The 25,615-nt window shown below is 29.8% G+C and overlaps 1 long non-coding RNA gene across 1 annotated transcript; it reads left to right on the top strand.

Annotated features, from left to right (window-relative positions):
* The first annotated feature begins 23,805 nt into the window (after positions 1-23,805).
* Positions 23,806-24,968, top strand: LOC121216325 (uncharacterized). The gene is made up of 2 exons (XR_005912491.1): positions 23,806-23,892; positions 24,366-24,968. It is a non-coding gene; the product is annotated as an uncharacterized lncRNA (long non-coding RNA).
* Positions 24,969-25,615: the final 647 nt, after the last annotated feature.

The following is a 25,615-nucleotide window of genomic DNA, read 5'->3' on the forward strand; positions in this document are numbered from 1 at the left end:
TCCTTAACTAAGTTGATAGCTTGACACCGATTTAATAAAGTGCTTAAATATAATAAATAAATGATAAATAAAATAAGTTAATTAAAAAAAACAGAGGGAGTATGGGCTGAAATCCAACCCAACCTGCGAAAACCGGTGGGAAAGAAGGTAATTACTATTTTTAAGCGGAGCTGTTTTGAAGTCAAAGTCAGCAAAACATCTGTTTTCGGTTCTGTGCTGCCCATCTTCTCATTATCGTCATTTTGCTGTAGATGCTACTTCAAAGGCTTTACCATTGACTGGATCTGGTTGACGAACTGTTGGGTCAACTATGATTTTTTTTTCCATTTATTTGAACTCAAAAAAATAAACTTAAATATAATTCAGATATTTTAACCTATTCTTGCAATTAAATTTAATCCGACAGGTGCCAATATAATAATAAAAAATAGACATAAAGGTAATTCAGAATTTTTATGTATAGTATGTGTGGATTTAGTTTGGTTTTTTTTTTATTCTTCATTTATTATATTTTGTATTTATTATATTTTATATTATAATTGGTTCAACATATATTTATATTTACAACTGCAACATGAAATGGGTAAACTATCAAATTAGTCACTTTTATTTGTCTCACGTTACATTTTAGTCACTTACATTATCGTGTTGTAACATTTTAGTCATTGAGCGTTAATTATCGTTAACGGTGTAACGATACGCTAATGTAGCATGTTAAATCATCATTTCATACGAAAATTTTAGATTAAATTATACAATTGATCCCTATTTTTTTCATTTTGAGCAATTTAATATTTTTTCTTTTATGTTCTTTGAACTTTTTTTTTCTTTATTTTTCATTCTCTTCTTCTCCCTCTGCTTTCCTCCCTTCTTTATTTCTTTTAACGTATATTTTATATATTTTCCATTTGTTAAAACTAGTCCCTAAACTTTTACTTTTTTGAACAATTTAATTCTTTATTTTCATTTTCTTCTTCCCCTTTATTTTTCTTTTTTCTCATATTCTTCAATGCAAAAACATAATCTCTACCCACCAAATAAACCAAATCATTTTTTCTTTCACATGATTCCTAAATCGAATTTAACTCAAAACCGAATATCAATCATTCTTAATCAAATCTTGATTTGAATATAACTTCATTTTGAAACTAAAATTGGATCTAACTAATCAATATAAAAAACCATATCCTTAATCAAATATAAACATAAATTGAATTCTTTATATTCAAAATAAAAATTTCCATTTTCAAACTTTTACAAAATCGTGTAGATTATTCTTTTTATTTTATTTTATTTTCTGACGAATAAAATTAAGCAAACAATGAAATAGATCTAAACCGTCTTGGATATTCCCAAGCAAGCTTGATTGGAAGTCGAGCATGGATGAACCGAAAAAAGAAAGAGGGCATGGAACCAAATTGGTTTGGGTAAAGTTGATGGTAAGTTTCGTATGGTGGGTTTGGATGGGCGATTGGGTGCGGTGCAGTGCGTTTATCTTACTTTTTGTCTCACGCTACAGTATTGCTATAGTATCTAATCGCACCGTCACCACTGTTTTTACACTAATCGCAGGTAAACACACCACCCATCCAAACTTACCCTTAGTCATTGAGAGTTTAGAGCTCGTTTGAAGAAACCATGAAACAACGTAGTTTCAAGAGGGTGAGAATGTTGTAGGTAAGATAGATAAGGTGGTTGTAGGGGTTGGTTAGGAGGTTAAGGGAACGGGCTCGAGAAACTTTGTTGAGGGTGAACTACCATAAGTCATGACTGGCGAGATTGTAATACCCGAATTTTGGGGTTAGAAATTTTGAGCTTTGTGGTTAGGGGCAGTGAGTAGGTTGATCTATTGTGTTTATTTTCGCATTTTAGTGTCAGAATAGGTCTACTGGTCTGGTGGTTGGTTGTGTGTTAGTTTGCCTCTGGGTTCTGGGTTCTGGGTTTGAATCTTCGTGTCTGTTAAAGGGAGTAATTTTATTTTAGATTTTTTTAGTTGCTAATAATATTTATTATTTTTAGCTATTTTAATTTATTTTTATTTTGAGAATAGAAAAAAACCCCAAAAAGAAAAAAAGAGTGTTGCACGTTTTCTTTTGGTTTCTCTCCCTTCCACGTTCTCTCCTTGTTCCTTGTTCACGTTTTTTTCCTTCTTATTCTTTCTTCAATTTTTGTTTTCTCAAGTTTAGGGTTTTGATCATAAAAATTATTTTGGGAGTCTTTGTTTGGGAATTTTTCCTTTTGCATTATTTTCAACCTCATAACTTCAGAAGCTGGTGCCAAATCTTTAGTTATATTCGTTTGTGTGTAGTGGCTTCCATTGGGGTTTTTGAATCGGTTTGGAGGAGCGAATCGAATGATTCTGGTGTTTGCTATCGCGTCTAAGGTGTGTGTTTGGAAACTCCCCCTTTTCGTTATTGAATTTCTAACTTGTTTCTGTGAAATTCGACATATTTTGTGTGTTTTTGAAATTGACCAATCAAAGTGTTGATTATTGTGGAATTGTTTGAAATTCTGAGTGTTTTTGGTGTATTTCTGTGTTATTAAGGGTTGGGGATCGTTTCGACATCAAAGGCACGTTTTGCAGCCTATTTCGGTGTAGTTCCGTAACCACACGAGTGGCCACACAGTCGTGTGCCTCACATGGGTGGCTCACACGACTATGTGCAATTGGAAATTTAGGGTTTTTTGTGATTTTTGGTACCACACGGCCTGGCCACACAGGCATGTGTCCCCACATGGCTGTGTGAAATCTCCACACGGTCGTGTCTCCTCTCCTCTTTATTTTTAGTACTTTTGGATAGTGAGTTACACGGGCTGCTCACACGGGCGTGTGTCCCCTCTACACGGGTGTGTGTAGCCTTCACATGGGTGTGTGTGGCCTTCACAGTGACGTGTAGACCCCCACACGGCCTGGGCACTTCCACACTGCCAGGGCACACGGCCGTGTGGCCTTATGTCTCCAATTTTTGTACTGTGTCTATTTTTTATTTGATTTTGATTCTATGTGTTCTAAACCTTGGCTAGGCCTCTGTAAGGGTGGTTAGGACTTTGTTTCGACCTGGACTTGCGGTTTACTCGCAATCATAGCTCTAATTAAGCGATTCGGTTAAGTGTTAATTGATGTTATGTTATATCTGATTCTGATTTGGGCATTTGAATGTGTGCATTTCTGATTTCTTACTCTGTTTCTGTAAGTCTGTCTTCGAATGGTGTGCATTTTGCATTTGCATTAATTTTTTTGGGTTGGTTGCGAAAAGAAGGGAGTCTGATCTGTTTTGGCAGTTTCAACTACATGTCTGTACAGCGGTTTACTGCAATGCACTGTACTGCATATACACCAACTTTGCTGCATATTATTATCTGAGTGGCTTAGTCCACATACTTGGTGTGTAGGTTTGGAAGGGCCTTTCGAGGTCCTATGTGGTGTGCATGGTTGGATGAACTTAATTAGATCTTTTTCGGGTGTAATTAGGGGACGAAAAGGTGTTTGGCTGGTTGGGTGGGTTTTTATTACTAGTTGCATTCATTTTGCATTCTGTCTGTCTATCTGTTTGTGAAACTAACTTTTTATGGATCGAGGTACTTCAGTGCTAATACGTTTGACTTGTCTGTGAAGACTATTCGTATATCGGATTGCTATTGATTTTTATTATTCTTTTTTTATTGTGACATTTTGGTGTTCATTTATCTATCATTTTCGAACTCACACTGAGCTCATGTGGCTCACCCCTTTTAGTTTTACGTAACTGAAATAACGTTTGTTTTCTAGCAGGTTAAACTAATTATGAATATTTGTGGAATGGTAAGGAACTCGTACTTTAATATTATAGAGCACATGTTTGATCTTTGGATTTATAATTTATATTTCTTTTATTTAAAGATGATATACAAGCATAAAAGGACAAAAAACTATCATAATAATATTAATTATAATTTAAAAGAATAGATATTTTTGTAATTTCATAACTAAGTTTGTAACCCGATTAAGAGTGATATCAACTCAGTAAAGTGCTTAAATAATAATATAGATAGATTATGAATATAGGTAGAATAGTAAGGAACTTGTACTTTGATATTATAGAGCACATATTCAATCATTGGATTTATAAATTTTATTTCTTTTATTTAAAAATAATATAAAAGTATGAAAAGGTAAAAGTAATATCATAATAATAGTAATTATAATTCAAAATAAATAATATTTTTATAATTCCTTAACTAAATTGATAATTTGACACCGATTTAATGAAGTGGTTAAATATAATAAATAAATGATAAATAAAATAAGTTAATTAAAAAAAATAGAGGGATTATGGGCTGAAATCCAACCCAACCTGCGAAAACCGGTGGGAAAGAAGGTATTTACTATTTTTAAGCGGAGCTGTTTTGAAGTCAAAGTCAGCAAAACATCTGTTTTCTGTTCTGTGCTGCCCATCTTCTCATTATCGTCATTTTGCTGTAGATGCTACTTCAAAGGCTTTACCATTGACTGGATCTGGTTGACGAACTGTTGGGTCAACTATGATTTTTTTTTCCATTTATTTGAACTCAAAAAAATAAACTTAAATATAATTCAGATATTTTAACCTATTCTTGCAATTAAATTTAATCCGACAGGTGCCAATATAATAATAAAAAAATAGACATAAAGGTAATTCAGAATTTTTATGTATAGTATGTGTGGATTTAGTTTGGTTTTTTTTTATTCTTCATTTATTATATTCTGTATTTATTATATTTTATATTATAATTGGTTCAACATATATTTATATTTACAACTGCAACATGAAATGAAATGGGTAAAGTATTAAATTAGTCACATTTATTTATCTCACGTTACATTTTAGTCACTTACATTTGAAATGTTATATTTTAGTCACTTACGTTATCGTGTTGTAACATTTTAGTCATTGAGCGTTAATTATCGTTAACGGTATAACGATACGCTGATGTAGCATGTTAAATCATCATTTCATACGAAAATTTTAGATTAAATTATACAATTGATCCCTATTTTTTTTTCGTTTTGAGCAATTTAATATTTTTTCTTTTATGTTCTTTGAACTTTTTTTTTCTTTTTTTTCATTCTCTTCTTCTCCCTCTGCCTTCTTCCCTTCTTCATTTCTTTTAACGTACATTTTCTATATTTTTTATTTGTTAAAACTAGTCCCTAAACTTGTACTTTTTTGAACAATTTAATTCTTTATTTTCATTTTCTTCTTCCCCTTTATTTTTATTTTTTCTCATATTCTTCAATGCAAAAACATAATCTTTACCCACCAAATAAACCAAATCCTTGTTTCTTTCACATGATTCCTAAATCGAATTTAACTTAAAACCGAATATCAATCATTCTTAATCAAATCTTGATTTGAATATAACTTCATTTTGAAACTAAAATTGGATCTAACTAATCAATATAAAAAACCATATCCTTAATCAAATATAAACATAAATTGAATTCTTTATATTCAAAACAAAAATTTTCCATTTTCAAACTTTTACAAAATCGTGTAGATTATTCCTTTTCTTTTTATTTTATTTTCTAACGAATAAAATTAAGCAAATGATGAAATAGATCTAAACCGTCTTGGATATTCCCAAGCAAGCTTGATTGGAAGTCGAGCATGGATGAACCGAAAAAGAAAGGGGGCATAGAAACAAATTGGTTTGGGTAAAGTTGATGGTAAGTTTCGTATGGTGGTTGTTTTAGTCATTGAGAGTTTAGAGCTCGTTTGAAGAAACCATAAAACAACGTAGTTTCGAGAGGGTAAGAATGTTGTAGGTAAGATAGATAAGGTGGTCGTAAGGGTTGGTTAAGAGGTTAAGGGAACAGGCTCGGGAAACTTTGTTGAGGGTGAACTACCATAAGTTATGACTAGCGAGATTGTAACACCCTGAATTTTGGGGTTAGAAATTTTGAGCTTTGTGGTTAGGGGCAGTGAGTAGGTTGATCTATTGTGTTTATTTTCGCATTCTAGTGTCAGAATGAGCCTACTGGTTTGGTGGTTGGTTGTGTGTTAGTTTGCCACTAGGTTCTAGGTTCGAATCTTTGTGTGTGTTAAAGGGAGTAATTTTATTTTAGATTTTTTTAGTTGCTATAATATTTATTATTTTTATCTATTTTAATTTATTTTTATTTTGAGAATAGACAAAAAAACCCAGAAAGAAAAAAAATAGTGTTGCACATTTTTCTTTTTGTTTCTCTCCCTCCTACATTCTCTCATTGTTCCCTGTTCACGTTCTTGTTCCTTCTTATTCTTTCTTCAATTTTTGCTTTTCCAAGTTTAAGGTTTTGATCATAAAACTTATTTTGGGATTCTTTGTTTGGGAATTTTGCCTTTTGCATTATTTTCAACCTCATAACTTCAGAAGCTGGTGCCAAATCTTTAGTTATATTCGTTTGTGTGTAGTGGCTTCCATGGGGGTTTTTGAACCGGTTTGGAGGAGTGAATCGAATGATTCTGGTGTTTGCTATCGTGTCTAAGGTGTGTGTTTGGAAACTCTCCATTTTTGTTATCGAATTTCTGACTTGTTTCCGTGAAATTCGACATATTTTGTGTGTTTTTGAAATTGACCAATCGAAGGGTTGATTATTGTGGAATTGCTTGAAATTCTGAGTTTTTTTGGTGTATTTCTGTGTTATTGAGGGTTAGGGATCGTTTCGACATCAAAGGCACGTTTTGCAGCCTATTTCGGTGTGGTTTTGTGACCATACAAGTGGCCACACCGACATGTGCCTCACATGGGTGGCTCACACGGTCATGTGCAATTGAGAATTTAGGGGTTTTTTTTGTGATTTTTGGTACCACAAGGCCTGGCCACACAGGCATGTGTCCCCACACAATTGTGTGAGATCTCCACACGACTGTGTCTCCTCTGCTCTTTATTTTTAGCACTTTTGGACAGTGAGTTACACGGGCTGCACACACGGGCGTGTGTCCCCTCTACACGGGTGTGTGTAGCCTTCACATGGGTATGTGTGGCCTTCAATGGGTTTGTAGACCCCCATACAACCTAGGCACTTCCACACAACCGGGGCACACGGTCGTGTGGCCTTATGTCGCCAATTTTTGTACTGTGTCTATTTTTTATCTGATTATGATTCTGTGTGTTCTGAACCTTGGCTAGGCCTCTGTAAGGGTGGTCGGGACTTTGTTTCGACCTGGACTTGCGCGTTATTCGCAATCATAGCTCTAATTAAGCGATTCGGTTGAGTGTTAATTGATGTTATGTTATATCTGATTCTGATTTGGGCATTTGAATGTGTGCATTTCTAATTTCTTACTCTGTTTCTGTAAGTCTGTCTTCAAATGGTGTGCATTTTGCATTTGCATTAATTTTTTTGGGTTGGTTGCAAAAAGAAGGGAGTCTGATCTATTTTGGCAGTTTTAACTACAACATGTCTATACAGCAGTTTACTGCAATGCACTGTACTGCATATACACCAACTTTGCTGCGTATTATTATATGAGTGGCTTAGTCCACATACTTGGTGTGTAGGGTTGGATGGGCCTTTCGAGGTCCTATGTGGTGTGCATGGTTAGATGAACTTAATTAGCTCCTTTTTGGATGTTATTAGGGGACGGAGAGATGTTTGGTTGGTTGGGTGGGTTTTTATTACTAGTTGCATTCATTCCACATTCTGTCTGTTTGTCTGTTTGTGAGACTAACTTTTTATAGATCGAGGTACTTTAGTGCTAATACGTTTGATTTGTCTGTGAAGACTATTCGTATATCGGATTGCTATTGAGTTTTATTATTCTTTTTTTATTGTGACATTTTGGTGTTCATTTATCTATCATTTTCAAACTCACACTGAGCTCATGTGGCTCACCCCTTTTAGTTTTACGTAACTTAAATAATGTTTGTTTTCTAGCTGGTTAAACTAAAATTTTACCTACGATCACTTTGGTGATCAATGTAACCTTTGAGATTCGGTCTAAACTTTAAGGCCGGGTTTTGAGGCATTATAGAAATTATTGAGTGAGGCAATCTTATGGGCAAGGTCATTAAGAGATCAAAATTGGCTCACTAAAACGATGATGGACGATGAGGGTTTGTAATTGTGGGGTGGGAATATATGAAGCAAGTTTTATTTTGATTTTAGCTTTCTCCTTTTCTTTTTTTCATAAACATAAAAATGTTTTAACAAATAGAAAACATAGAAAAACTACGTTAAAAGATATGCAGAATGGAGGAAAACAAAGGGAGAAGCAGAAGAGAATGAAAAATAAAGAAAAAAATTAAATTGCTTAAAACGAAAAAGTATGGGGATCAATTGTATGATTTAACCAAAATTTTTTGTTTGAAATGATGATTTAATGTGCCACGCCAATTTACCGTTACACCGTTAACGATAATTAATGGTTCAATGACTGAAATGTTACAACACATTAACGTAAGTGACTAAAATGTAACATAAGATAAAAAAAGTGACTATTTTGATAGTTTACCCATATAAAAAATATGAATATAATATATATGAATTTATGAACAAAAATCGTCTACCCCAAACTATGCCTCTCTTGTTGCCTCTCCTATAACTTTTTGTCATGTTTTTTATATTATCATTTATTAACTTGAACATAAAAACATTTACAGCTCAAGATGTCAATAGATGTTGTCAAGAGGCTTGTATTTTAAGGTTGTGCCTTTAAGGGACGCGATAAAGCACAAGATTCAAGAAATCAAGGTAACTTTCTTGAACTAATAAAATTCCTAGCTTCTTATAATGAAGATGTAGGGGAAATTGTCTTAGAAAATGCCTATCAAATGCACAGTATGTCAGCCTGACTGTTCAAAACGATATTCTTTCGATTTTGGCGAGTAAAATCCAGGGATTCATTCGGGAAGAGATTAGAAATTCAAAGTTTTGCAATATAGTGGATGAAGCTTGTGATAAGTCAAAGAAAGTACAAATGGAAATTGTATTGCGGTTTGTTGAAAAGAAGGTTTTATACATAAACGATTCTTGATTTTGTGCATGTGAAGGACATCACATCATTAGCTTTGGAGAAGGCAATTTGTGAAGTTCTTTTACGTCATTCCCTTAATATAGATGATATTCATGGTCAAAGATACGATGGTGGAAGTAATATGCGTGGTGAATGAAATGACTTGCAAGCATTATTTGCTAAAAAGTGTCAATTTGCATACTATATTCACTGTATCGCTCATCGTCTCCAATTAATTCTAGTAGTTGCAGTCAATTAGGTTATTCCTATTTGTCAATTTTTTTCATACTTGACTGGTATAATCAATTTGGTTGTTTCTTCAAGCAAGTGGCATGATCAATTAAGAGACATTGAGGCATCTCATATCACAGAGTTGATTGTTTGAGAAAGTGAAGTTATTTTGTAAAGATCATGAGATAGAAGTCCCCAGTTTAAGTACTCCGTACAAAGCTGGTCAAGGTCAGTCTCGCATCCAGAGAGATAACCTTACAATTGAGCATCACTATCGGTTTGATATATTTATTATTGGTATCGATTCATTGCTAACAGAAATGAATTCTCACTTTAATGATGAGGTACTGGAGTTACTTTTTCTTAGCTCTATTTTGGATCCATATGATAATTAAAAATCTTTTTTGGTGGAAGGTATCTGCAAGCTTATGAATGATTTTTATTCGAACAATTTTACAAAGCAAGAAAAGCTATACATGAAGATTCAATTGGAGCATTTTCAACTTGATGCTCATCAAAACACGGAGTTGTAGAAAGTTTCTACAATTGCTGAGTTATGTCAAGTGCTAGCTAAGACAAATAAGTCAAGTATTTATACTCTTCTTGATAGAATTATTCGTCTTGTGCTAACTCTTCTCGTGTCTACTGCAACAACCGAACGAGCATTTTCAGGCATGAAAATTGTGAAGACAAGGCTTCGCAATAAAATTGAGGATGATTTTTTTTCAACTTGCTTGGTGGCATACATTGAAAAAGAGATAGCTTGAGAATTTTCAATAGATTCTATCATTGATGAGTTTGATCTTATGAAAAAACGAATGGTGCAATTTAGGATGCCTAGTATTGAGAAATAGGACTAAAGCCAAGTTTTTTTAATTTAATTTTTAGAATTATAATGATATTTATGAAATTTTTAGTATAATATTAGTTATTATTTTTTACATATTAGAAAGAAATATTTAATTTTATGTAGTGTGATTTTTTTTCTTTTAATTTTTGTACATTAAATTGTTCATGCTTTTAGAAAAAAACATTAAACTGATTTGTTTGATAAAAAAAATATCCGAGAAGAATTGACACTTTTTTTATTTTTTTAAAAAAAGGTCATTCGAATTTTTAAGTTTCACCCTCTTGAAGTAAACTTTTGGATCCGTCCTTGTGAACCAACCTCGGTAATACCACTACATATTCCTCCTTGCTTCCTCCCTTATTGTGCATTATATCAACAAAATCTAAATACCATTTCCCTTCATCAATCATGTTGAAACCCAAAAAAAAAACTTAGAAAGAATCATTTTCAAAAACCTTAACCTCAAAAAAGGTAAACTACAAAAATAGTCACTTTTGTTTACCTCATATTACATTTCAGTCACTTATGTTTGAAATGTTACGTTTTAGTCACTTGCGTTATCGTTTTGTTACGAAGTGGTCATTCTACCGTTAAACTCCGTTACCTCCGTAACAGCAGTCTTACATGGCAGTCCAAATGGGTTTTGGATGCCAACTTGGATGTCCAGTTGTTGGGATGAAAATAGATTTTTAATTAAATAAGTTTAATTTGGACTGCCACATAGGACATCCAAGTTGTCATTTAAAACTCATTTGGCCTACCACGTAAGACCGTTGTTAGGGAGGTAACGTAGTTTAACGATAAAGTGACCACTTCGTAACAAAACAATAACATCAGTGACTAAAATGTAATATTTCAAACATAAGTGATTAAAGTGTAATCAGAGACAAACAAAAGTGACTATTTTTATAGTTTACCCCTCAGTTCTTATCCAACAAAATACGATAATGGAATTACACACGATAATAAAAAAAGGAAAGCAAGAACGAAATAGATTGCTAGAAAAAAAGGAAAGCTTTTTTATTTCCAAAGAAAGCACAAAAGGAAGGGTACTAGGCGAACGACTGGGGTTCTCTTTTCCAAAATTTAATCGCCCTTAAAATGGTATTAGAGTTGTAGTGTAACAGTTTCTGGAGAAATAATATCATAGTATTCATTGTAAGTTTCATCCTTTATTCTCACTTTTGTTTATTTCATGGTTATTTATCTTAAAACCCATATTTTTGTTATTCTGTCTTACTTTTTCTGTTTTTGTCCTGGTTGTGACGATTGGTGTTTTAAAGTAAGAAATTTTAATATATAACAAATGATTTTAGGTATCTAAGATAAATTTCATGGAAGAAACTAATTGTCTATACGAGGATAAAATTTGCAATCATGATATGCATATTGACTCTAAAAACAAAAATAACATTTCATCAATTAGTAAAGGTTCTAATAGTTTAATAGATATTACTTCTATATATTTTCGTAAGTTATATAATAAAGTTAATAAAATAGAACAACAAATAAATAATTAGGAGAAGTAACTAAATTAGATTTGAACAACGAATCTAAAGATATTTTATCTAAAGTTAATAATAAATTAGAACAAGTTCTTATTAATAAAAATATAGAACAAGAAATATATTTAGGTCCTTTATATTATGGTAATAGTAATATAATATTAGCTTTGTCAGAAGAAGAAGACACTTCCCCTGAAGAATTATCTACTAAAAATAAAAGGCATAAAAAATATGAAAAACATAAAATAAATTTTACTTATCAACAAAAATATGACTTCTAGTCCTATAAACAACTTTAGAACATTGGAAGAATAAATATACTAAGACATCTGATAAAAATGAAAGAATAGAATATCTAAAACTTATAGAACAACTTTATGAAAAACTTAAAGATCTATTTGCATTATTTAATTATCATTATATGCTAAACTATAGAATAGTAGTAGTAGTTCTAATAATTCTAATAATTCTATAAACTTAGAAAATCTAAAAGTTACAATTTATAAATTTGATGAAGAAAATTCTTCAACAGATGAAGATGAAAATATAGATATACCTGAACTAATGGAAACTGATCAAACAGATCAAGATCCTAATAGAAAAAGAAAATTAGATTCAAATATTCTAAAAGATGGTTATTTAAGATCATTTAATAAAAAATATGAACAAGTTGAAAATACAATTAGAATTTTTGGCAATCAAACCGAAAATATTGCTACTAATGAAATAAAATCTGAAAATTTAGGAGAGTTGTTTACCCAACCTGTCCCACATAGGATAGACTATTTAAATAAAAGAAATATTGCTCAATGAGGAATAGATTTAGATCTTACAAATATTCCTATAGCAGACTATGAAAAACCAAGATGATTGGGCACAGTCTATGATTATAGTTGTAAACAACAACAATTGGTCAAAAGAAAAATTTTAAAATTATTTTGTTAGAACATTTCAAGGAGATGTGTTACAATTCCTAAGAAGATGAGAAGAATAAGAAAAAGGAAAAGAACAAAAAGGGCAATTAATCAACCAGATTCAAACTCTCAAATATGTATTAAAAGGATTAACATACATATTCTAAAAATAGAATTTTGTGGCTATATTGATAAAAAAAATATCAAGATAGTCTATCTAGTTATGTGTTGTTAAAAATTAAATTATGTGACATTAGATATTTAGAAGATTTTTCTAAAAAATTTCTTTATGAATATCAAAAACTAAAAAAATAAACATATAGAATTTTGGAAAAAATAATATTTACATAAATTACCACCACATGGGATGAGATTTGTATAAAAAAATACAATTCTTATTTAGACAAACATAGCAAAATATCTTGTGTAAATTCAGAAACTATGGATTCTATAGGAAATAGAATTAATTTTGCAAAAGAAAGAATAACTAGTTATTGCTTACAAAGTAAGACTTCTGAACAAGTTAAGTATAAATTAAGTAATAAAAGTTGTAAAAAAAATAGAAAATGGATGAGAATTTGGATGTAAATTAGTATGTTCTAATACTTATAAAAAAACATAAAAAGAAAAGTATGAGATATAAGCTAATTAGATAGAAACCTTGGAATAAGATAAAAAAAATTCAGGTGATAATAAGAAGAAAATATTTATTAGAAGAAAAACTTCTAAAAAAATAAAAATGTAAATGTTTCATATGTGATGAAGAAGGTTATATAGCACCAACTTGTCCCAATAAAGAGAAAAGTGTAAGAAAAATGATTAAAACACTTGAAGAATAAAATTTAGAAATATGTTCCGAAGAGGAAATAAATCCTAAGGAAATATTATATGAATTAATATCAGAAATATATTTTGATACATATAGTGAATAATATATATTTATGTACAATATAAGAAGTAGTTCTAATAGTTAGCTAGAATAAATTCCTAAGAATGGACAACAAAATTTTAAATTAGGAAATATAATCGGAGAAGAAAAAAACTTTTCTGATGAAATGATGGAAAATATTAATAAAAACCATATTTCTAAAGAGGAAGTATATAAAATATCGAAATATAAAATTTGGCGTCAAAGACATATAGAAAAAAATAAGTGATAATATAGTTGCCAAAGACACTAGAGAAGGATTAACAAATCTCTCACTATTTACTAAAGGCAAAATTGAGAGGATTAAAAAGAAATATCCCTAAGTTAGATATATATATATATGTAGGAATTATAATGATAACTTTAAGAGCATTGTTTAGAAGAGGACATGATATGCCAATAATAGCGGTATTATTAGATAAAATGTTTGAAAATCCAATAAAAGTACTTATTGGAGGAATTCAATCAAATTTGCATTTAGGAGTAGTATGATTTAAAATTAAACCAAATTACTTTATATCTATTATAGATCCTTTGATAGAAGAATGTTTTAGAATTCAAAAAAAAATTCTGAAATTAATGATTTAGATGAAGATCTAGCAATCAGTTGGATTTCTATTAATGAATATACTAATAAAGCAGAAGTAGAAATAAATAATAATAATAATAAATTATTGAACTTTTGAACCTAATAAAATCACTATTGAAATACAACCAAAATTGTTACATCTAAGATATCTATCAATTCCAAGAGATTGGATGATAGAAAGAATTAATAGTTCAAGTACATCTAAACCAATTAGTACAATAAAATATGTGCCGTCTGGTGATAAATTATATTTTAAAAATACGAAAATAATAAATATAAATGATAATATGGTTTTACCCTCAAATACTCAAATAGATGAAGATGGGGGAATCCAAGTAGAAATTCTATATCTTCAACACCAATGGGAATGAAAACAATTCATATTCCTATCTTTCCTACAAAACCGAATAGAAATTTTGTATCTTCTAGAAACACTAGAATAGAAGAAATACAACCTTCAATAATACTCCAACAAATGAAACTTGGAACAAGTGATATTATTACATTCTCAAATTTCTAATACATAAAATATTACACATATATTGAAATTATATTTCAATTTAGAGAATATAAAACACATTCTTTACATGCTTTAATAGATATTGGAGCTACAACTAGTAGTTGCAGAAAAAATGTCATTAGTTACAGAAAAATGTCATTCTTTTAGAAAAATGGGAACCTATGAAACATCCAATAAGAGTTGTAGGAATAGATACTAACGAAACCATAATTCAATATAAAGCTAGAAACATATCAATCTATATAAATAAAGTAAGATTTGTGATACCTAAATTATTATGTTTTTCATAAATGAATGGAGATATATTATTAAAAAATAATTTTATATATCGACATTTACCTTTTCATATTGATAAAAATTTAATTATGTTATCTGTAGAAAAAACTTCTATAGAAATACTATTAGTAGAAAATCATAAATTTGTTTGTGACAAAATTTTCACCACCAAGAAAGGAACAAATTAAACAACTTGAAACAAGTCATTGATTGTTTAAAATATTAGATAATAATTTTAGTGAAGAACCATTAAAATTATAGCAAAATAGCCTTAGATATTGTAGTATTAAATTGGAAAATCCCAATAAAATTTTTAGAGTAAAACCTATGATCTATACTAAACAAGATATAGAAGAATTTAATATACAAATTAAGAAATTATTAGAAAAATGATTAATAGAAAAAACTAATAGTCCACATTCTAGTTCAACCTTAATGGTTAGAAATCATGTAGATATAAAAAGAGGAAAAGCTAGGATGGTCATTAATTATAAAAGATTAAATCAAAATATTATTTTTGATGGTTATTTTATTCCAAGAAAAGATGTTTTAATTAATCAGGCTAAACCGACAAAATATTTTAGTAAATTTTACTGTAAATCAAGATTCTGGCAAATCATGCTAACAGAAGAGTTTAAATCTTTAACAACTTTTAGTGCACCCAATGGACATTACTATTGGAAAGTGATGTCATTTGAATGCACCACAAATATTCCAAAGATGGATGAATTCTATTTTTAATAAATATAAGAAATATAGATGATATTTTCAGATACTCTAGAATTACATAGAAAATATATAAATATTATTTCTCAAGAATTCATAAAACATGAAATCATATTAAGCCCTAAGAAAATAGAGTTAGAAAAAACAGAAATAGAATTTTTAGGATTAAATTTTTTTGTGGATGGTCTTAAAATACAAGATCATATTATAGTAAAAATAAAAAAAAATTCTGAAGAATATTGAAGATAAAAAGCAACTTCAACAATTTTTATTAATATAAATTATGGAAGAAATTTCTTTCCGAACTTATTAGAAAAAATAGGTATGTTATATGAAAATTTAAAAAAGAATAAACCCTTTATATGGTCTAAAATAGACTAAGAAATTATAAAAAAAATTAAAATATGAAATCAATCAGATCCAAAAGTTTATTTACCTAAATAAGGAGATAAATTAATTTTAGAAACAGATGCCTCACAAAATCATTGGGATGTATCTTAAAAGCAAGAATAATAAATAACGAAGAATATAAATGTGGATATAGTTCAGGAAACTTTAAACCAAATGAAATTAATTATGTCATATTTGAAAAAGGAATTGCTAGCTAAAAGAAAGGAATAAAAAATTTTATTATATATTTAGCACCTGAAAAAGTTATCATAAAAACTGATAATCTGACAGTTAAACGTTTCTTTACTAATAAAAGTTTGGAAACTATACCAAGAAGAATTAGATGGTATAATGAATTACGTACTTTTAATTTTAAAGTTTTATATGTCAAAGGTACTGATAATATTATTGCTGATTATCTTAGCAGGCCTTATAGATAGAGGTAATCAATCTCTAGAAAAAGTCAGTGAATAGACTACTGTTCATAAAAAGCTCAACAAAGAGAACACCTTCAAATAAAAAAAATCCTAATCAAGGATTTGTGACAATCCCTTCTCAAGTATCATTTTATCCTAATCAATGATATTATGTCTCATATTTAATGGTAAGACAACTAGTTGGAACTCAATTCTCATTTACACCACAATCGGTAAGTCAACTACTTTGGTCACAAGATTCAAATTCAGCGTACCAAGCTAGTTATGCTGAAATTATTCAAGTAGTAGAAAATTTTTGTGCGACAAAAAATTTGTTAAAACCACAACAAATTCAAAAAATAAAAGATTTTTATAATCCAAGCTTACCATTAGAATTATATAATTTTATTAATGAAATATGGAAAACTCATATTACTCAACAAAGAGCAAACTTTAGAAGAACTCTTACTAAACTTTCACAATTTTAGTTAAAAAAACAATTAAAGAACAAAAAATTCATGAGTTATTATTAAAATTTATTTTAAATCATGATTGGGAAGAAGTAGAAATTAGTTTTTTAGATATTAATGAGATAAACAATCTTCTTGATAAATCTCAGTATTTTATTACCAGGGGAATAGGTAATCCTATTATAAATAAAATATTTAGATTATGTTTATATAATAAGACTAAAATTATATTACTTATAGAAATATTTACTAAAATTGATGGATCTATTTGCAACCAGCAAGCTCAATTTTAAAAAGCCTTTCCTAAATATTTTTTACAGACTTATATTTTTACAAATCATTTAGATGAAAAATTTCATACTATAAAATTTAGACTTAATCATGAACCATTTAATATAAGCTATATTGAATGGAGTTTTGTTAAAGAAATAACAGATCAATTTTTTTTCATTTATTAAAAGATTTTTCAGCATTTATTAAATATATGTTATTACGATTGGAAAGATTATTTCTTTTACTACTTTCATCTTGAAATCAATAGTCTTATTGGTATAGCTGAAAGAGAAAAATTTTATCAACCATATCAAATTTGGACTATCTTAAAAATACTCGGAGGAAAAACCTATCTGCAGCTACAGAAGAGAAAGAACACTTGACAAAATATGTTGACAAGTGTTACAATAATCTTGGTTATTATCAAATCCAAGCAGGAATAGATCTAATAGCCAAAGTCCAATTTCTACTTCAACAAGATTCTTATAGCTTTTGGACTGATGGACGAAGAATATTGGCATATAATGCTGGATATCACCCGGATGGTATAAATGAAGAATTCGTCAACTATTAAAAAAGGCAACTGAAATGGAGATTGATGATTTTCCTTTCCATATAATTGAAGACATAAATAATACATGGGAAAGTTGGAACTGACCAAGATTGTAAATTGATTCATTAAATTTAGATGAAATTGAAGAAATGAATCTAGACAATATCTAAGAAAGTTAGCATAAAAGACAGAGGAAGTTACGTGGAAAAAATCAACCAAAAAAAAGGCAAAAAAGGAAGCTACGTGAAAGCAACCACAACCGAACAAAAATATCATCAATCAAGGATGAGACATCATCTTTATTAGGAAACTGTGTGGGATTCAAATTTAATTAAACAAAATTCTGTATAACTCCTATAAAAAGAGGTGGAAGAAGCCTAAAAGGGGAATTCAAATTTGGAATTCAAGTTTTGCATAAAAACTTGATTCAAATTATCCTTCAAGTTACATTTCAAAAATTTTCCTTTCTCTCTTTTGTAAAATTATCCTTCAAGTTACATTTCAAAAATTTTCCTTTCTCTCTTTTGTAAAATCTTTCTTTTATTACTAGTTTCATTCTGTAACCTTACCCATCATCTGTCCTCCTGTAAATGGGTGAAGGAATGGTTTTTTTGATAAAAAATTTAATTAATTATATGATTTTTTTTAAAAAAATTTCTAATTCCCCGAGCGTCTCATCATTGTTAAAATGGGAAAGTCAAAATTATTTATTTTAAAATTATTTTATTTAAATTCTTAAAAATATAATGAGTATTTTAAATGATTTAATAAAATTGGACATGTGGTGCACAATTATTAGTCGAACTGATAAAAACTAATGGCGTCATTTAAGTACCTAAAAATGTATCACTTTGGGTTATGCTTGTTAACTTTGGATACCAATTAGATCCAAAACAATTTAAGTACAAAGTAAGTTTAAATTATCAAGTTTAGTTACACCCGTATCTATTAATCCTTTTAAAAATTAAACTCTTTTTATTTTAATAAAAACAAAATTGATTCTACTACTCAACCATTAATTTAATTACCTTTGCTCAAATTCATATAGAATTAGTATTCCTCTTAATATTATGTTTTGATCAATAAACTATAAAAATATTCTATTTGGTCATTAATGTTTATAATTGGTTCAATTTTAGTCATTTCCCGTTAAATGGTTAGTAAAAATGATAACTTAATTTTTTGGAATTTGTATAATAATACATTTAGTCTTCAATACTTATAAATTCTATTAATTTTATTCTAATTCTAAATAATTAAACAAAAGTGATCCTCTAAATTTACAACTTTTATCAGTTTGGTCCTCAAACACATTTCCATTGGGAAATGGTATTGGAATTTTTATTAATTATATTTGGGAAATTTAGAAAATCTATTTGTGAACTTTAAAGAATCTATTTGATGATGATTAATATGTAATTTTGTGTTTGATGTCAGTTCAAAAAAAAAATTTACATATTAATCAAAATTAGAAAAATACAATCCTTTAGAATAATGAGTTAACGACAACAATGTCTTTAATTCATAAAAACTAAGAAGTACTTTGGGATACCCATCTTTCTTTCATTAGTTGTAATTGTGAGAGGATTTTGTACTTTTTAAATAAAATTTAATTATTTTTCAATTTATATTTTTCAAGTGCTGTACAAAAGAGAAATAGATCTTATATTGGTTATCAATATCAGGCTAATAGTGATAAACCCCACTAATTAATAAGAATTAATAAATTTATCTCATAATAATATAAAACAGCTCTTTATTTTTTTTTTAATTTCTGATTATGTAGTTTATTATACTTTTGTAGAGCGAAATATGTGACAAGTCCTCTAACAGTCTGTAAGCGATCTTTTGCGGACCCTTGAATGACTTTGTCTGTAGATGCGATCTTTTGCGAACTCTTGAATGATTTTATCTATAAATGTAATTTTTTGCGAACCTTTGAATGATTTTGTCTATAAATGATCTGTAAATCACCATTGTGAAGCACCTCTCGTTAAGGCCATCTAAACTTAATTGTCTCGTATAGCCTCAAAGATAGAAATGTTAGAACAAGATAATCTACGACATAGGCAGAATCACGCAATACATACCATAGTGGCAACTAACCTGCAATGAAACTGATACTGGCCAACCCATACAACCTTGCAAGACATCTTACAAACTGTCGTGTAGCACTATAAGACAAAGGATGGTCTACGATTTTAACTTGAGTGTACAAGTGGGATCCTTCCATCAGCACTATCACCTTGGTCAACTTCTCCTTCTTCCTTCACCTTCCCCTCGAGGGAAAGTCTCCTTCTCTCACTCTCCTACTATCAGCTCTTCGTTTTGCTTAAGTAAATCAGTCCTCTTTTCCTCCATCACAACCTCTTTGTTGGTAATTCGTATCAACATAGTAGTTTAATTTTAATGTTTTTGAGACTTTAATTGAAAAAACCAACGATGAGCTGCATTTTCTAATGACTTCGTTAAGTATTAACAAAGTAGTTAAGATTCTTCTTCAAGAATTGAAGCTTGTTGAAGTTGTGAAATAGTTCCTGCAAAAGGAGCCGGTATGGAGTTCAAGCAAAAGGGCCAGGGCTGAGATGGGTTTTTCTTTGTGAAGCTCAAGATTTGTGATTTTTGGAGTGAGTATTTTTATCTTGGTTAAAATATGATAATAGTTCCAATATTTTTTACAAAATTTGAGATTTAGTCCATACTTTAAAAGTTAAAAATTCGATCTCTTACTTTTTCAATTTAAAAATCTTATAGTCCTATGATTATCAATTAAAATTTGCCAACATAACATGTTTACCTCTCATCAAATCATATGTCACATCACGAGGGTAGCCTCATCAACATGTTAAATTCACAAAATTTAATGAAAAATACATGATTTGATTTTCTGTTCATGGAATCAGAAACAAAAACAAGATTTGGGTCCTTTTTGAAGCTTTAAAGGTGTGCTTTATGGGTGGCGGTGCTTCTAAGAGGTGGTTTTTTGTTTGTTAAGGAGGGTTGGGAAAATGAAAGTTGAAAGCGGAGGGTTTGTCGACCATTCAAATACCAAGATTACTGTGTAGTCAATTTGATGGCTGCCGAGTGTAACTAAACTTCGAGGAGTCAAAGTCCAGAGGGGAGTGATCCAAGATCTGAGATTTTTAGCCTGTAACAATAATTGGAGTTGGGTTAGAATTTGGGTTCGTCTGCATGCCTTGGATTTTGTTTTGTTGGGCATTTGTATACAATTTATTTGGACTCCTCCTAGTTTACTAACCCTTTGGATAGTCTTTACCCAATTGGGTTTATTAATAAACAAAATTGCAACTCCAATTTTTCAATTCTCTGCTTATTAATTATTATAACTCATCCGTCACTCGTATATTTCTTTCCCAACATTTTTCATGAATAAAAATTGCAAAGTTCAAAGGAAAATTTCCACTCCCTACAATAATTTTTATATATAAAAACTAACATTAATAATTATTCCATTTTTCTTTAGTTGTGAAATATTTTTTTAAATTTGATTAAAATATTTTTAATTTTTAATTTTTGTTAAAGATATATTTTAATATTAAAATATTTATAATTACGATTATATTTTCAGTTTATGATCAAGATATGTTTGAGGACCAAATTGATAAAAAAATTGTTAATGTTAAGGGCTAAGTTCAATTATTTAGAATTAGGACCAAATTGATAGATTTTATAAGTGTTGAGGACTAAAATATTATTATACCAATTAAAAATGCCACATTATCAATTTTGTTAATGATCTAACAAAAGGTAATCGAAATCAGATTGCAAATGCTAGTGACAAAATTGAATTTTTTTTTATTTTGATAAGCAAAACAATAACATACTAATAATTGGATGAGTGATGATGTAGTTGAACCAAAGAAAACAGGGTAATTTATTTTGATTACTCAACTACTACATTTTTTGTTTTAGTCACTCAACTTTTTGAAATTAAATATTTTAATCTCTCCTCCGTTAGTTGCCTAACAGAAGTCTAATGTGGGCTTTGTTTTATTGGCCTAAAAACAAATTTAGTCCTCTAATGTTTATACATTCTATCTATTTGGTTCTAAATTTAAAAATCTAACAAATTTAGTCCTTAATATTTACAAGATTTTTCATTTTAGTCCTAATTATAAAAATACATATAATCTTAAAATTTTCAAAAGTAGACATTAAATTATTTTAAGATTTTTGTAACCAAAATCACTTTCAACGATATCTTCTACTTTTACCTTTTTTTTATTTCAATTGATGAAGATGGAAATACCAAATGTCATGGCATTGACCTGCAATCTTTCTCTAATGCTTAAGCTAGAAATGATAAAAATACGAAAATACTAGAGTTTGAAACTGGTATTATCTCTATAGCAAAAAGTTAGGTCATTGAAGTTGGTGTCATCAACCCAACCTATAACAACTCGATTTTCAGTGGTACCAAAAAATACGGTTTCGGAACCCCATTTCCGTAAATCGAGCCCATAAATATAAAATAGGAATGATTATGAAGTTAATGTAAAAATATATTAAAGAATGGTCTAGTACTTTAGCTGATAAAATAGTTAATTAAGGCTCAGGGATTAAATTATAAACGTCCAATCACTATTAAGTTTTAATTAACATGTCACACCCAAATTTCTTTAAGGACTCTAATTTAAAGGAATTTTGGGACTTAATTGAATGAATAGTGAGTTGGTGGACTCTACTAAGAATTTTGGAAAATTTTGTGATTCCATAGTTAAGCTTCAATTCTGGTTTGGTTAGATGAAATCGGCTGGTTCCAAAGTAGGAGACATAATAATTACAGGTGACTGGCTAAAACAGATTGAGAGATTGTTCATAGGAAATATATATGTGGGTGAAAGCGGACATTCTTAAAAAGGAAATTCTCCTTAATTTTGTCTACAAAATTTCTTCTTACTTATATTGTTTTCTTCAGTTGTTCTAAAGAAGAGAAGAACCTAGGAGCTCAGCATGGAGTTGAAGTCATGGGAATTGAAGTCTAGAAGTAGATAAATTGAGAAGTTGGTAAGCTTCTTAACCTTTTGTACTTGAGAATTAGAGAAAGAATGAGGGAAATGACTCTTAATAAGTTTTTGTAAATTGGGTTATGGGTTTTAAGGCAGAATACTTTTGATTTAACCGATAAATGGTTGTCATGCTTAGCTATCAAGATGAATGAGGCTCTGGCGTTTGGACAAGCTAAGCCAACGAGGATAAGGAAGCAAGGTGAGTTTCTATACTCTATCATAGCTGGATGATGAAATTGAGTTGTTGAATTATTTGTGTTGTGACTATTCTAGGTCATCTGAATCTGTTGTTTTGTGTATAAATAGTGGTTGTGTATGTTGTGAATGCATAACCTTATACAAGTATGTGAATATTTGTAAGTATGATCATTAAATGTCAAACAATTATCATGTGGTGTTGAATATATGTGGCGTACTTTGAGTTATGTATCAAGTACCTTGTTTTCATGAAATGTATAAGTAGTTTGTAAGCGGATCACGGAGGTATTTACCTTATCGAGGTAGATGAAGATAGGAAAAATTGACATAATAAAGGAATAGGTCGATTGATATGGGATTCAAGGGATTTAGGCGGCATTGTGTAATGGTATCGACTGGCTCGCTAGAGTGACATCGTGGCGATGGTCGACCGACTCTATGGAGCAACACCACAACAACAATTATAGGTCCTTCGAGGCGACACCATGGAAACAATTTATAGGTCTTTCTCGGTGAGGTCGTGGGAATGATTTATAGGTCTTTCGAGGCGGTAACTCCGAAGAGGTTTATTGATTCCTTGTGTAACAGCCTGATTCGACCCTAATCGGACATAGTGGTTTTGGGACCACAAATTCGAGTCAGAAAATCATTTTAATATTATTTTTAGTGTCTATTATATATTAAGTTATATGTGTGAAAATTTCGTGTGGAAATTTAATCGTTTGAAGGTTCAATTCGATGAAAAGGGTTTAATCGCGTAAAATAAAATTTAGAGGTTAAATCTTAAAAGCACCTATTTGTTGTTGTCTTTTTAAATGGGAGGTCTAAAGATGTAATTAGACAAAGATTTAGTTAGTGGGTGGTATATGACAACATTGTCCTTAATATATATGTTATAAATATTTATTTAAATAATGTTAAATTAGTAATTAACAAATATTATAATATAAGATAGTTAAAAGCATAAAAAAATTAGATTATTATCATCTTTCTTACCCGAAACCAAGAAGGAAGAAAGCCATGAAAGCTTAGTTAAGTTTCGACCATCTTCAAGCTTAAATTCAAGGTTCGTTTTTGTTCGGTTTTCGATAATTTTTACGTTTTTGAGATCGTTGCTTCGAAAACTTCAAAACCCATGCTTTAATTTTGTGAATTGTTGATGATTTTGAAATGTACCATTGATGAATGCTTGAGCTTTGTGATAGTTGATGATGAAATATGAAAGATATGAGAAAGATTAGCATGTTTTGTCTTTGAATTTTTGATGAATTTGAGTAATTAGGGTTAAATTGTAAAAATAAATTTTTTTAAGGGCTAAAATGTGAAATAAATGAAATGTATGGGCTTGTAAAGACCCTAGGAATATTCAGCCCTAAAGGAGTGTAGTCAAATTTTGTGTATTTTGTGTTTTGAGCAAAAAGGACTAAATTATAAAAAGTGTGAAATGTTAGGGGAAAAATTGTAATTTGACCATTTATGTGTTTTTAGGTTAAATTGAATAGAATGGTGTTTAAACAAGCTTAATTTGAATATGTTTAGATCAAGAATTAAAGAAATTTGTTTTGGATCGGGGAAAGACAAAGGTGGTCGAGTAGCCGATTTAATAGTCGACGGCATCCGAGGTAAGTCTCTAAGTATTTAATGGTTGTTAAATTTTATAATATATAAATATCACATTATGAGTGAAATATTTTTTATGAATATATTGTGTTTGGCCGAATATGTATTGAATTAGAGAGATGTATTTTTGAGTTCGATTTGATCCGGTTTCTGTATTCAAAAGTCCCGTACGAACCCTAGGAATAGATAGGATACTTATTTCATAACATAGGATTTTCGATATGTGTTTTCGTTTAAGACCACGTCTGGGACATTGGCATCGACTTGTGTTTACGAGTAAGACCCTGTCTGGGACAGTGGCATCGATTTGTGAATACATGCAAGACCACGTCTGGGACGTTGGCATTGTACGAGCTTTCTGACTATTCCACGTATCCTTTTTAATTCTGAACGGTTCATCGGGAAATGTTAATTAAAGACTGAGTGTGGAAACAAATTTTAAAGTTCAGGTATGTATTTATGCCATGCTATGAAGCTAAGGTAAGTTTATATTGAATTGATGATTCAAGATTAATTGATAAATGTATAATGTGTAAGTAGGTTTGTATTTATAAGTGATTTGGATCTATTAGTACTATTATAATTTATGACATGAGTAAGATACATGTATTTAAGTATTTATTCATACGACTTTATAAAGATAAATGTATAACATAGTTAATATGTTGATTTTGGAACTAATGTGTATGTGTAATTAGTAGCCATGTGAAAATGGCTTATCTCCTTTTTGTTTGGGTTTGGTATTGATGCATATGGTAAAATAAGTAAAAATGGATATTTTGCTTGTTTATATTCGGATATAGTTTAAGTTTATATTAAGTATATAGTTGTTATGCATTTGTGTTGGGTGATTCGGTTATAAGATAAATCAAAGATCGAATGTATAAATATATATATTGGTTGATGTTAAGTGGAATGTAAGTGTGAATAGGTATTCGTGAGTATGTCATACTTGAATGTTGTGATTTGGTTTTGGTATTATATATATATTCGGTTATGGTTTGATCACATGTTAGGTATTATATTTATAGTTAAGTGAATAAATTGTTATACACATTTATATATGCATGGTTCGTTTAGTAGGTGGTACTATATTGATTTGATATAATTTAACCAAATTAATTTAAGTATGAGTAATGAATGTATTAGTTGATGAGTATTTTACTTTG

This window comes from Gossypium hirsutum, chromosome D04, assembly GCF_007990345.1.
Source record: "Gossypium hirsutum isolate 1008001.06 chromosome D04, Gossypium_hirsutum_v2.1, whole genome shotgun sequence".
Classification (NCBI taxonomy): domain Eukaryota; kingdom Viridiplantae; phylum Streptophyta; class Magnoliopsida; order Malvales; family Malvaceae; genus Gossypium; species Gossypium hirsutum.